The 14965-nt window shown below is 41.9% G+C and overlaps 1 protein-coding gene across 5 annotated transcripts in view; it reads left to right on the forward strand.

Moving 5' to 3' along the window:
- PTPRF (protein tyrosine phosphatase receptor type F) overlaps positions 1–14965 on the forward strand; it is a 374428-nt gene that overhangs the window by 78578 nt on the left and 280885 nt on the right. For all 5 annotated transcript variants that reach the window (XM_059477803.1, XM_059477805.1, XM_059477806.1 and 2 more), the window contains one exon: positions 9924–10004. The gene's annotated coding sequence lies outside the window, so the exon portion shown is untranslated. The remainder of the gene's footprint in view (positions 1–9923; positions 10005–14965) is intronic.

Here is a 14965-nt window from a genome sequence, read left to right on the forward strand (position 1 = left end):
TTTGGGAGTGGGGAAAGCTGTCTAGACAAGCATATTTTCAATTACTAAACTTCCTGAGTATATTCATCCACATTTAATATGCATCTATAATAGATGCTCTATAGTAATGAATGTGTGATAGAGTAAATGTGTTAATCTGTGTTCACTTTAGACACCTGTATTTCAATTTTAAGCTGCATCTCACCTTTGGTAGGGATTGTGTGTTCCAGTGTAATGACTGTTGGAATTCCAGCTCCTGTCAGGGTTGGAAGTGTTGCTGCTCTGAAAGGAAAACACCAAAAACCATTTGGTTTGTGCAGACTGATACTGTTTTTGATTTTTGTTACTGTTTTAGAGGATGTGAAAGAAAAAAGCCTTGTATGTTACATAAAGGTGTTAAAGATTGATTTTACATAGAGTGGAGTTTGCTGGTAGCAGTTTACTGGTTTGGACATTGCTGCTGATTCTCCAATGTTAGTGCATTCTTTGGGTCTTCAGCTTTGTGTCAAAAGCCTTGTGAGAGACAGATAAAACATCAGCTCTTCAGTTCAATGGAGGACACACTTTGGCAATGCTGATGGTCTGATTCATTGAGTTGTGATGGCTTAAAACCAATCAAGCCATTCCACTGTATTGCATTAATTTTATAACATTTTTTGTAACACAAAGTTTTTTTCATTACAGCGAGATTTTGCTGTCCTGTGCAGTATGCCACTGGGCAATTAAAGAAAGCTGAGAGCAAGTAATCCTCAAAAGAGCAGTCCTAGTCCTGACTTCATGCTGTCTGTCCTGTTGGTGTCACTCCTAGGAGGTTGTTTGTAATGTAGTTGTTCAGATCTCTTCACTTCTGCACCCCAGTGCTAGAGCTGTTCTGCTCTTCTGATGTTGACAAGATACCTGTGTGCTTTTCCTTGTTCTAAAACCTTTCAAAGTTCTCTAGAGTCCCTTAAAGTCAGTTCTGTGCAGGAGTCTGTTTGATGTGCAATTAAAACCTTGCAAAAGAGAAGGTGGAGAACCACTGAGCAGTGCTTGGGGTGTGCTCCTTTCTAGCCTATCCTGGACAAAATGGCAATAACCACATTCTGTTCTTTTCCTCTTTTCCAAGCTAGCTGGGAGTCGGCGCAGCTTTTTCTGGGACAACAGTATAATTGTGGCTTATACAATGTAGAGAGCTGAGATTTTGTGATCTTGTGTGTGGCATGAAATACTCCTTCTGGTTTATCATTGGCGGATTCCAGGGTTGAGGTGATTGTTTGGGGAATGGATACTTTGGATGAAAAGAGATCTATCCTCTCCAGTACCAGTTATTCTGTATGCAAGAAAAGATACAGTAGGCTGATGTATAATAGTGAATTTCTTAAAAAGAGTAACTAATCCTAATTACTAATAATTAGCTAGTCATAATTCTTGAAAGATATGTCTTTATCCCTTTGATTACTTAGTAGCTAATAATAATTTGTATGCCAGTCATCTGTGTTTCCTCATTCCGTACACCTCTGTTAAGTTCTTCAAGATTCCATTCATATTGTACATTTGTCTGTAAGCTCAGTACTCTGAGGAAGGGAGAGGAGGTACAACATAGGAAACTATATCAGAAAGGAGGTTCCTACTTTTCCTCCTGATTATTTTAGCACTGTGATGAAGAGGGCTAGAGGATGACTCTTTGGAGGAGTGAGAAAAGGTGTGAAACGAGATTTCTAGTGAAAATTAGTCTCTTCCAGAGTAATTGTTCATCTCGTTCCAAGCTAGAGCCTTGTTTTGCTTTGCATCCTCTCTTTTGAGAGAACAGTCAAGGAGCAGTATAGAGTCATATAAAAACTTAAAAGATTCTAGGAAACCAGAAGGTGAACGTGGCCTACCTGTGCTCGACACTGAAAGTCCAGTCTGGTTGCTTCAGTAAACATTGACAGCAGCTATTGCGGCTTAGTCATGGAGAGTGTTGCTCTGCAGGGTTACATGTGCAGGAATAACATGTGCAGGAGAAAACACACTTACCTTCCATCAGCTCCCTGAAGAGCTCCAGCCACTTGTTCTATCAGGCTCGTGTGTGTATTGCTCTGCCAGCCTGCTGAAATACAGGAAAGTCTTTAATCTCCGAACAGGATGACGTGGTTGCTGCCCTTTGGTACTAGCAAGATCTGTGGGCTGAATATTGATGTGCACCTCTACCCAAGTCATGCCGATCCGTGATTGTTCCCACTCCTTTGACACTATTGGAAATGGGGGTGAGATGCACAGCGGTGCTTGGATGAAATACTACAGTGCCAGTTGGATGTATCTGAAAAAAATTAGCCCCCTTCCCTCCAGCAGTATAGACAAGATAAGTCTTTGACTCCACATGGGTGGTGCTGATCAATATAGGAAGCACTGTAGGAATTACCTTGTTACAGTAAACGTGTAGCAAGTAAAACATAGGCAGGGACATTATGGGCATCTAAAGTAAAATTCCTGGTCAAACCTTGGGTTGCCCAGGGTGGGGCATGAATTTCCCCCTTGCCACAGGATCCTCTAAGAAGATAGAGCACATAAGCAATGTTCCTACATTTTGTACAAGTGGGAGTAGTGGTGTCATTTTTCCCTGGAAATCCTTGTAACTTATTCATCAAACTTAGTCATACCTGGCACTTGTAGGGAAGAGAGATTGTTCAGAGTATCTCAAAAAATGTTTTGCCTTATGTTGAGAGGTTTGTTTGTTTTGTGCCCAGAACTCTTCATTTTTCCAGGTTTGACCTGCTCCGAGAACCTACTATCAAAATAACTGATAATGTTTTAAAAGCAATACCAAGAAACCAAATGTTTACCTACCAAGAAACCAAATGTTTACCTGCCCCCCCTTTTTCTTTTTCTCAGAAAAAAGCTGTGGATGGTTGGGTAAAGACATGCGCATATTTCAGTAGTCCAGCTTTGGCTGAAGAAACCTGGGCTATTGATGATTTTTGGATGGTGCCAAGGGCTTATCTCCCTTCCGTCTCAAAGGGATCTGGAACTGAAAAGGTCATCAGAATGCTGATACTCAGGGCATCTTTTTGGTTATCCTGGGTCTTAGTTAAGCCAAACATGAAATGTCATCTCCTTCAGCTCTAGAAATACTCATGTGACTCACTAAAGCAAAGGACCCTGCAAGTATTTGCCCAGTGGTGCCAGAAGGAGGGACATGTTTGTGCAGTGGTGTTGTATTCTAACTTCCTTGGTGTGTAAGGATCTGTGTTGGATGGCCCAGAAACTCCAAGCCTGTTAGTGGACATTCTTGCTGTAGTAGGCAGGAGCAGGGTTTCTTCTCAGCCACATGCCTGGGATTTCTTGAGTGCAGCCTTTTGAGCCTTTCTGAAGCACGTGGGACTCCTCTATACAATCATGGCTTTCTTTGCCAAGGTCTAACTAGCCCTTCATGTGAATCATGCATTTTGTTGTCTTGTGTTTTGTAGAGATTGAAGACTGAAGCAATTGCTGAGCTGAGAGCTCCCTTGTGACACAGAATTGCATTTTTCATAGAAAGAAACTGGCACTTGAAATCATAAAAGATGGATTTTACTTTTATTTTAATTGTTCTGTCCTTGTGCCCAGCTCTGTTTTATACTTTAGGGGAAACATGATATTCTTTAGATATCCGCAGAGTTCTTGAATAAATTAATGCAGAATTTGGAAAACAAACTGACTTTGTTTATTATCAAAGCAGAAGATCCCTCAGCACTAACTCTGTCTGCATAGCTAAAACCAGTATAGCTCAGATGTGTTCAAATCAAATGCTTCTTCATCTTCTTAAATAAGTTTTCTCACTGATTTGCAGAATATCAGCTTGGTTCTTTATTATACAATATATACTTCTATGAACCAGATAGTCACCAAAGGTAACATTACACACTGAGCAAATAATTGTTTCCTGTCACACTGCATTAGTAACTGGGAAGAAAGTGTTTCCTAATTTGTATTTGTGCAGAACTAAATATAGCTTTAGTGAAGCTTAACTTCAGCTCCAGCCGTTCAAGTCCCTAAGAAATTGAGCACCGTGTTTGTCAGTCACTGGAAAAATGACTCTGTGTGTGTCTATGCTCCTTGCCCTCCCACTTTATGGTTTTATAATCTTAGAGACTTGAATGTGAGGCTGTCCAAACTCTGAGAAAATCCTGATAGTCTTGGGTTATTGCTGTCTGCAGGAACTATGGCAGAATTTTTTTTCTACTAGGAGTTTGAGGATATCAAGCCCTGACTGCATTTGCCATTCCATATTTAGCAAGGACAAGGTTAAATTGTCCTTCCGTTGTATTTTCCAGCAAAAACTGCTCTGACTTTTCATCTAAAATCTGAAATTTATTAGCTCTTCTACTCTAGTAGTTTTCTGTAGAGCTGATAGCCTGATGCACAAGATCTTAAACCGTTTAAGAAGTATTCAGATTGGGATGTACCAGTGAAATCATGCTGGTAAGAAAAATCTGATTTTACAGGGAGATGTATTGAATAGATTGTGTCTCCTCCCTGGAAAGCATACATGTTTGTGTCTGTGCCTTGGTATTGAGTCTGGCAGCTGTGGGATAACAACCTTCGTTCTGCATTTGCTCTGAAAAGGCAGCACTGCTTGGTGCGGTACTGGAAATGCCAAATGCTGCATTTCAGAGCTTGAGTCTTTCAGCTGGAATCTGTGAGTAGAATGCTTCAGGTTCATCTCTTCCAGTGAGGCTAAGTGTGAGCCCCAGGCTCAAAATAGTTCCATTATTTTTTTTGTGTTCATTTGAGTTCATTAATATAAACTCATCCTCCCTGGCTGTCTCTGCTGGATGCTGAGCAGGAGTGTTCTTGAAAGGTCTTAGGGATCTTCCATCCAGAGTTTGTAGAAAACAAGACAGTGTTTCATCATTCATCTATCTGTGTCACTTCAACCTTAAGTGAACTATTAACGTGTGTGTTTTATCCGTGCTGTGCCCAGTTCCATCAACACTCTGCCCAACTTTCTGTTGTTATCGGTGGTGCACATAATTAGGAGGAGATTCTTGCTGGTGGGGAGGAAGAGGAATCCCATATTAGCTGTCTGTCTGCACCTGTACCTCTTACTACAGAGAGATCCTTTGAAGAAGTGATCTAAAGAAATCCAAAGAAAATTGCCAAGGTTTGTAACAGCTTTCCTCCTGGCAGTCTGCGGTTTATTTATACTGTAGGATGTGACAGGCAATTCCTGGTGCCTCAGCTCTGTCTGAAGTGTGAGTGATCGCTGGAAATGCAAGTGGTTGCATTAGCAGCTTCCTTCCCTCCATTGGGGAGAAGTTTGGAGATTGAGCTCTCCCCTCACTGAGATCTTTGAAGTTTGGATCTTTAAAATCATTCTCCAAGCCAAAGACCTACTAGTGCAGTTGTCATCCTTCCTGTCTAAGGAGGACTGGACCAGCCTCTCGTCAGAGGCCATTAAAGCTGCTCGTTTCATCCGCCAGGGAGGTCAGCAGAGAAAGACACAAGTAAGTAATTATTGCCTTCCTCTCCTCCCAGTAGCTGAGTGAGCTCTGGAAGTTGAAACATCATTAAATCTCTGAGCAGTGTGGACAGTCTGCAAGCCAGCCATGGAGCCCATGTCACATGGCCAAGGGAGGGCTGAGTAACAGGTGGTATTTAGAAACTAATTAATATTTGTGAATAACAATGTGCTGTTAGTAAGAAAACAATTCTGTCTGCTTGTGAATATTTATGATGATGACTTTCAACACTACTTGGATCATGCAATGCTTTTCCAGCTGCTGCACCTCCTCTTGTGTCACATTATTTCACACTGGGGTGAAAATATTCTCTGCTTGTCGGATCCATCCCACAGGGCAGCAGCTGGCTGAGCAGCACTGTGGAATACACACTCTTAACAGAATACTCTCGCCAGTTCAGTCTTAGTGGAACTAGATCCCAAACACTTGAAGTATTCTTTGCTGGTGGAGTAAGCCATACAAATTAGCTTGAGAATTCATCCCATTAAGAGCCAAACCATGCACAGAGGTAGTGCTATGTTTGAAGAGAAAGCAGGTGTTAAAGGTTGTTCTATCTTTTAATGTTGTGTGTGAGTGTTTTACAGTAGATCAGACTTGCCTAATGTAATCTTCGTAATGCTTTCATTTAAAAAGCTCCCTGTGGTTTGTATTTGTTGAACTGAAAAAGCAGAATCTACTTTGTAGCTTGGTGAGGCGGGGTGTTCTATTGAACCTGCGTTCAGACTGTCATCTGGGAAAGATAATAGGTTTTTAACCTCTGTCACTGCTAGACTGAGGTATTTATGGTGCTCTGTTGAAGCTGTGCCTAGGCAGGTAACCTTGTGATACAGGTTTTTCACAATTTGCCATTTTCTTGTGATAAGTTGTGGCTTTTCTTGGCCCCTTGCAGTGCCTCTTGCAGCGTCAGCCAGCATGGGAGCTCACCAAGAGATGAGGAATTCCTCACTGTTGTCGGTGCTGCGCTGTTGTTGGTAGAAAACTCATCCTTGCTGGTGCTGTCTGTTCAGTAAACACTGTCTCATACATTGAAAACTCTGCCTTGAAGAGTTCCAGAAAATATTCCTGGCTTGGCACTTGGAAACTGGCAAAACCCATGGAGGTAGTGCTCATGTTTTCAGCAGCAGAGGTGTCCAGGTGCAGCAGGAGGTGCTGGGCTCTTGTTCAGGGTGCTGCAGGGGACGTGCAGCATGGCACTTACTCTTGGCAGCCTCCCCACTGCTCCTGATGGCCTTGAGTTTAACTTGTAGGAGTGGAGAAGCTGTATGTAATTCACTGTGCTGAAATCCTGTTGGTGTGGTCTCTCTTTCGTCACTCAAGGCCTCCAGCAGCCTAAATTAGCAGATGGAGACTGCAGCGTGCTGCACAGAGGAGGCTGTCTTCGGTGAACTGCCATCACCACTTTTGTCACTGCTGATTAATCTTTTTTGTTCCTGTTTAATCCTCAGCATCAAGTACCTAATGTTTATATACCCCTTCCCTGTATAAGCAGAACATCTCCTTTATAAAGTCAGTTAAGACATCCAAAACTGAATCAGTGTTAAATTTTGAATACATCTGTCAGATGAATAGACACAAAGAAATTCAGAGCAGAAATGATCACTTCGGTGTGCACAGATCCACTTGTGGCAGGGATTTCCAGGAATCCTCAATTGCTTATTAAACACTGCTTAATATGACAGAGAATATTTTCTAACCTCTTAATCTTAAAATTCTTTGCTCCATGTTAATATTTTCAATGTAGAATAGGTTGTTTGGGGTTTTTTTGGTTTTTTTTTTCGTTTTGTTTTGGTTGTTTATTTTATTTTTTTTTTAAGTGACATGTTTCCACTTCCTATTCTAGCAGTAATGTCACTGTGGTGTAGCTGAGAATAGTTGACTTGAACTACCCCTGTTACACACATGCAAAAAGCTACTTAAGCTTTTGGGAGAAAGAAGAAGTTTCTAGTGAAATACATGAATGTGTACCATGAATGACTCTAACTGTGTGTTAGAACTATAGCAAATTCTATGGGGTTTCCAAGGAGTACATTTAAAAGAATACATAAAAAGCAATGTAACAATTAGCAGCAGAGACTGATATATTTAAATGAAGTCATTAATTTAAAGTGTTGGCTTACAGAAATTTCAAGCATTTTTATGCATTTAATAAAGGGTTGCTTTTTAAGTAGCTTAAGTATCCTTCTCTGCATGCAATGTGTCCTGGGAATTAACAAACCACTTCCTGCTGGATGGATTCCACTCAGATGCAACTGCCATTCCTGCAGCAAAGGCTGATAAAGTGAGTGGAAAGAGCCAGTACTGAAATGGTCATCCTGTTAGTCTGGGGAGAAGGGAGAAAAAAAAAATCTGTACCATCTCTTTTCTGTTTATTTGGTATGCTGATCTGTGCCATGGGCATCAAGGTTGGGTGTGTACATGCCTAAAAGAGGGCTTTCTTCAAATTTCAGGGAGCCTGGCAGGAGGTGCCAGGGTGTTTGTCTAAAATTCTCTCCTGAGGGATGGAGATCAGCACTGTGAGACAGCTGAAGGTGGAAGCTGGTGATCTGATACTGAGGGAGAGATGCTGGGGTATAAAATTGTGAAAGGAGGAAAACTCATGACATGTTCTAGATACAGGAGTTTGCAGGGATAGAAGAAAGAAGGACAGTGTGGTCAAAGTTATGGAAAACATACTGAAGAGCATTGTGCATAGATATTGGCAGGGTAAGACCTCCGGGTTTAGAACAGGAGCACGCTCAGAATAATTACAGTGAAGGCTGCCAGTGTGTGCCAGAAGTAAATATAGTAGTGTAAGCACTGCTACAGAGTCATTGAAGTCAATGCTGCATAACATAAATTGCATAATATATTTATTTGTGAAGGTTATTAGAGCACAGTTTTAAATGGATCCGAGTCCTTGGTAAGGTGAGTGTATTCTGGTTCCCTGGGCTGAGGTTTCCAATACATCCCAGTCTGATCTGGGGGCAAACTGCCAGCAAGAGGGGGGAGGTTGCTGTTCCCCTCCTGCCAGCTCCAGTGCTTTTCTGAGCAGCTCCTGAGCTGGTTCCACACAAAGTGCCAGGAGGAAAGGAACTGCCCTCTCCTCTCAGAAATGGAAAAAAATGGGGGTATTTTTGTTGTCCTGGTCAGCTGAGTTGTTGAGGGGGATGAGAGAGGATCTCTAAGGGGTTGTGTGTATGAGGGGGCAGGTGGAGGTGTTTCTGAGCACAGGGGACACTGGGCAGGCAGGCTTTTCAAGCCTCATGTCTCACCTCAGAATTGGAGCAGCCCCTCTCCCACCAGGACTGTGACGATCAGTGCATGATGCAGCAACCTCAGACATCCAAATTTCAGGGCACTATCACACTCTCCATAAGAGGGCTGAAACTGTTTACAAAATGCGTACTTTGTAAATGATAAAGACTAAATAATGTATTCTGTGCATTTGCATAATTTTGAATCACTTATCCTTCTGAGGGCTGTAGTCATTTGGCTCATGTTAAAATATGCTTAGCGCTGGAGTTGAGCTCAAGCCATCAGCTGTGGGTTGAGCTGACACTGAAGATGGGATTTAGGTTTTAAGACCATGCAGGATCCCTGTGATGTCCCTGGCACCACAGAGCAGTGTCCTGAGGGCTCAGAGGTGAGACAGGTAGGAGCCATGGTCAGTGCTGTGCAAGGTCAGGGTGTCTTTGAGAAAGACCTTGAGACGCAGAGCAGTCGAAGTGGGACACAGCTCCTTGGTGATGCCATGCCAGGTCATAACCTCATAAGGCATTAGGAGAGAAGCTTCTGCTCTGCACTGGTTGGGATGGAGAGGGTTCCCAGCTGAAAATGCTGGAGAAACACATGTTGGGGCAGTTGCAAGGTGACAGTGGGCCACAAGGATGGGGTTGGGCAGAAGGTGCTGATGTGGGGTGATAAGAACTTGCTTGATTTGGGTGGGAAAATGAGCCCTGACAGGGAGGTGGTGTAATTAATTTTTTATTGTCAGGGAAATAAATGTGAGGGATAGGGAAAAGCTGTGTAAGCTGCTGGATCAATGTTGGCATGAAAACAAATGGATAAAAGCTGTTCAGGAATAAGTGTTAGGCTGAAAGTTTTTTAACTACTGGAGGAGCTCAGCTCTGCAGTTAGAATTGGATGTGGAGGCTGAGGAAGAGCACTGTTGCTGTGGGCTCTGTTGCTGTGACTGGGGTCCTTGGATGTGATACCTGCCGTGGAGGGCTAAGCTAATGATGTGTAAACATCTTTCCTGCTTGCATCTGGTGGTGGATTATCATGATTGTGTCATGTGCAAGGAGAAAGGGGGAATTGTCCCTTGCTGTCATGGTTTTTAAAGTGCTGTATGGGAATCTGTGCTGAGCTGAACTGCTTCTTCTCCAGGGTGAAGAATTCATGTCATTAAGCAAAGTTTTAATTTTTGCTGTACCTTTAATCTGTGAATGTCTCTGCAGTTTTGGTCACTTCTGACACTTACTCTTATGTTGTTTGCTTTTCCCCTAGGTATTTTTATGGCCTCTGTCACAGTGGTGTCTCAGTGTCTTCCAGGCCTTTATGGATTTATTCTGAGAACGTTCCTGTGAGGTAAGGAAATATTATCACTTGGTTTTACAGACTGGGAACTGAGGCAGAGGGAGACAAAGGTTGCAGGAGTCTTGTAGCATAGCCAGCAGTTAAACCCTGATTGCCAACAAGTTCATTGTTGTCCTGGTCCCATACCCAGCTACCTATCTCTGGCTCTTTTTCTTTCTTCCTCTTTTTACTTTGTTTTTTTCTTTTCCCTTCCCTTGTCTGAGTTTTAGTAGCAATAATCTGCAAGGGGCTGGGAGGACCTGTGGAAAATATGATTAGGGATACTGGTGTCCTTTTTTTAACATTGTTACTTATGAGTTGAAATTCCTTTCTATAAATATCAGCAGATCTGTTTATGTTAAATGATTAGCATGTTTAGACTTCCACAGATAAGCTGCTGTGCCTTTTTGAGACAGTAACTCCTTTATCCTACCTGTCTAGGCTTGTGGCTGTTGAATTCTTACCTTGCCTAAGCTAATGCCATCCCAATCACCTAAAGCAATGCCAAGAATTTCATCATCCATGCAAAGATTTGATTCATGTCAAGACAGGTGTAAAGTTTCTCAAGCACACTTATGTATAATTACTGTTTAACTTTATTTTTCAAAGATCTTTCCAAGCCAGCTAAAATGTGCAAGTTTGAGCTCCCAGATTCTCCCAGAAATTGGATTTCAGTGTCTGATTAGCGATGCTGATCCCTTTCAAAAGTATTGCAAAGTTCCTGACACATGTGTGCTCTGAATTACAATTTAGATCATAAAATCAAACATCATGAATAAGAGATTGAAAAATGTCTCTTTTCCCCCTTTTAAGTAAGGAATTTTTTAAGTTTGGTCTCCCTTGAGCCTTTTTTTCTCTTCAAGATGGTATTTAAAATGTGACTTTTACTACTCAAAGAATTTTCTTAGAGTTACAGCAGTGTTACAAGTTAGAAATACACCAGCAGACTCTGACAAATATTTTTATGTTTGTTAAAATCATCAGTTATTAAAAATATAACAAACATTGCAAAGAAATATTTAATGCTATCTTTCTAATTTCACAATCTGTAAAATACACATGCTAGATCACATTTATGCTCTTTATTAGCCTGTATTACATGTCCTTGTGTCCTCAAGAATAAGGCCCTAATGACTCATGAACTGTCTCAAAGTGTACTAAATAAAATTAAAGAGCTGGCCAGTGACCTTAACAGTCAATTAGCCTATATGTCACTCAGCCTAGTATTTGTTGAGTGTAGAAGAGCAGCAAAAATTCATTAGCTAAGATGCTGATGCTTGAAACAAGCAAGATTTCTCTAGCATCAGAACTGGTGTTGCTGCCTAAGTGGAGATGGAAGCACAAATGGTAGGAATGTCTGTGTGTGTGTGTTTTAAAGCACTCCTGATGTGGTCCTGGGGTGGGGAGAAGCTGCTCCAGGGCCTTTGGGCTCAGAGCCTTGTGGCGGAGATCCTGCCAGCACCTGGGCTGGGCTGGGCTGGGCAGGTGCAGTTGGAGATGGTGCTCAGGGTTTGGCATGTGCTGCCTGAGAGGTTACACAGAGACAGCACAATGGGAGGGCTGCTTTCAGAAACCTTGTGTTTCACAGCAGCAGGGCAGGGAAGGGTGTGTTGCTGTGGTGTATGGCATGCTTGGTTTTCCTCAGAGGTGAGTCCTGGTTGGTGTGATTGCATTTGGGTGCAGGCAGGAGGTGAGCAGGAAGGCTCTGGGCTCTGTGCCCACTGAAGAGCAGAGTTTGAATACTGGACCCCCTTCTCCCTTAGCTCAGAGATGTGCCATGAACAGTGCTGAGGATGCAGAGGTGCAGACAGGTCAGACTCCCTGTTGCCCACCAGTTCCTTGCAGGCTCACCTGACCCATGGAGCTGTCAGCATGAAGCCAGGGGCAGCAGGGCTGAGCATATCCCAGAGATGGGCAGGCTTGGTGAGCTGCAGACCTGGACAGTGTCTGAAGTATGGTAGCATCTGTCAAGTTTGCATTTCTTAATTAATCATCTGCATTTTGTTTTGTATTGTGTTTGGAAGCATCCTGGAGCTTAGTTTGGAGATGGCCACCCCCCTGGGAGGGCACTGTGTGGTGACAGAACTGAACCAGGAGAAGTGACATTACACGGGAGCCTAGGTGGCAGCTTGGCCATGCAACTCCTCAGCAAAACAGCTGTCCTCGAGGGCTTCTCAGTTTTATAGCACTTCTTTCCTGGTGTGTGCAGTTATGAATGCTTTCAGCTGGCCCTGAGAAGGTCTTCTGTCATTCTTAAAGTAAACTCAGGTTTTAGGAAAGAAAAGATGACAGACTCAGTCAATGAAAATGTGGCTGAAAGTACAGTTTGAATGGCATTCAATAATGTCGTTTAAGGTAAATCAACTTTCTGGAACATAAATTGGGCAGAATCTCCCTGTTCTAGGTCATGGTTTATCTGTAGGGTTTTCTTTTAAAATAATTTCCTTAATAATGATTTGGGGAGAGGGGACAGAGAGCCTGGGAACAAAGTGGATGAATGGGAGAAAAAAGAAAAGGAAGCCTTTTCAATCGAATCAGGCTGAATCCAAAGCATTGAGGAATGATGTTACAGGAGAACCCCTGAAGATAAACTGTAGCCTAGATTAGCAGAATACAGATTAAGTTTTCAGGAGTTTAGAGACGGCACTCTGTCCTGAAGCAGTATTTTGTCATTCATTTAAACTAAAATTGTTGTGTGGTTGCATTTTCAGGGATATACAAAAGTACCTATCCATTTGAATGTTACAGTAGTGAAGTTAAGGAATGTATTAAAGTGAGTAATTCCTGAAAAGATTAAAAGAAAAACAAAGTTTAGATTTTTCATTTGAACTGGCTGTTGCTAGGGAGATACTGTAATATCTATGTGATCATGGTTAGGGGGTTTTTTATACAAGCAGCATTACCCCTGGAGTTGCAGTTGAAACTGAGCCTTCTACATGATTAGTCTTTTTCATTCTTACTTGAAAGTAAAAATGTTGTCATTGGGTCACATTGTCCTCTTACAATACTTAAAACACTTTTATTCTTTAGTTTATTTACATTTTGGAAAATGTGGTATGATACCATATTCTGATTGAAGGATTATTTTCTGTAATAGAGGTTACATATTTCTACAGAAAGTAGTGATTTAATCAAAGTGATTTAATTGTGTGTTAATGCCATATTGGCCAGAACATACTTATAATTAATGCAAAACAGTGAGTTACCCCTTACTTTTCATCATAATCCAGTGAACAGGGTTTCTGGCTATACTTAAATGATAGGCTCAAAAGGGCATTGGCAGAATTTGTTGGCATAATTCAGCCTTATTTATATATGACTATGTATTTTTTGGACTTAACAGTCTTTGCAAGTTGTTTTATCTCACAAATAAGTAGATTGCTTTAATGTATTACAGTGCAAAGGGTGCAACTACTGGCCTTATACCTGGCTTCACATGAGTGTTGGAGAATGCATGTGGAGATGGAAGGGTGGGGTTTAAAGCTCCAAATTTGCACTTGTAAAATTCCCTTCTGCTTTGAAGGTGTTTGCTTTAGCTGTCTACAGGGATACATATTTTCAGACGTTTATTTATGAAAAAAAGGCTCAGGAGATGCTGGGGATGTTACAAGATTTAACCATATTTGCAGAATTGAGCATGAGCTTTAGCCCTTTGGTCTTTTTCATTTCCTTTTTGTATTTTACTGTGAGTATATTGGTAGGTGGCTTTTTGTTGTCACTTCACCTGTTTAATTTAAATTTAGGTATCTGAGGGTTGTGCAATAAAGGTAGAATCTCCATAACTGGCAACATAACCTTGTCATCTTGCAGAGTCAGCACTTGCTCACGCTCTGGTGCAACGGCTTTGAATAGCTGCCACCCCATGTGTGTGTTTCCTAAACTCGAGACAAGTGCTGAACTCATTAAAAATACATGCTATATAAGTTAATGTGCATAAGGAGTTTTGGTGCTGAGATCTCCTTTGAGGCTACATTTAACTCTAATTAACTTGGTTTCGTTCTGTCTACTATCAGCATAGGCTTGGCTGAAACCCGCCAGTATTGGTTAAACTGTGGGTTTGAAGCAGAGCCCAGCGGGGTGATGGATTCAAAAGCAGGGAGTTGTGACTGTGCTGGGGTTCCCGGTGCCTGTGCCAGCTCCCAGGGCTGTGCCATTCCTGGGGCACAGTGCACAGCAGGCGGGTACACATCCCAACCTACTCTGGGCAAAACTCGGGATTTCTAAAGAGACCTGAAATAATGAGGTTTGCTGAGCTGTGACTGAACAATTGCATGACACCAAGCTCCTCTGACTAAAATAGAGTCTGAATTTTTCCACTAGTGGAATAAGGAACAGCAGCAGAGACTACCAGTATTTTACTGTTCTGACTGTTCTCTCTATTTGTACCTTGTTTTTATTCATATTAACTCAGGGATGAGATCCAGGGATTCTGCTAATTATAATCTGTTTTTCAGGGGAGGCAGGCAGCAAGACAGGGATTACTGATGGTGGCATTTGCAGTAGGAACAAGTACCAGCAATATATGGATTGGAAATATGGGGTGGGTTCTCTGTCCTGACAGTGTTGGAAATCAAGCTTTATATTAGGTCCAGTAAAGTAGGTTTCACTGAAAGCTGATTATAGTATTTTGTGAGAGAAGGTTTTCAGTGCATCACTCTGGAAGAAAATACTCACGGATTCATATTCAAGGGTAGGCTGCTGTATTTTGTGTAACTGGAAGAATGCATGGATTTGTTGCATTTTCATCGCAGCTGGCAAAAGAAAATTATTTTTTTCCTTCTTTTGACTAGTACTAGGGCTTTCGTTTTGCAAAAGGATTTTCTGTAGAAATACCAGGTAAAATGGGTTCTGGATTTAAACCCCACCAAGTGGGGTGGGAACCTCTGCCCAGCAGTTTTTGAGTCCAGAAATTTTTCAATTTCTTGAAAATTGGACCTTGTAAAATATTTTAAGTTGGGTACACAAGAAATTGA

This window comes from Ammospiza nelsoni, chromosome 9, assembly GCF_027579445.1.
Source record: "Ammospiza nelsoni isolate bAmmNel1 chromosome 9, bAmmNel1.pri, whole genome shotgun sequence".
Lineage (NCBI taxonomy): Eukaryota > Metazoa > Chordata > Aves > Passeriformes > Passerellidae > Ammospiza > Ammospiza nelsoni.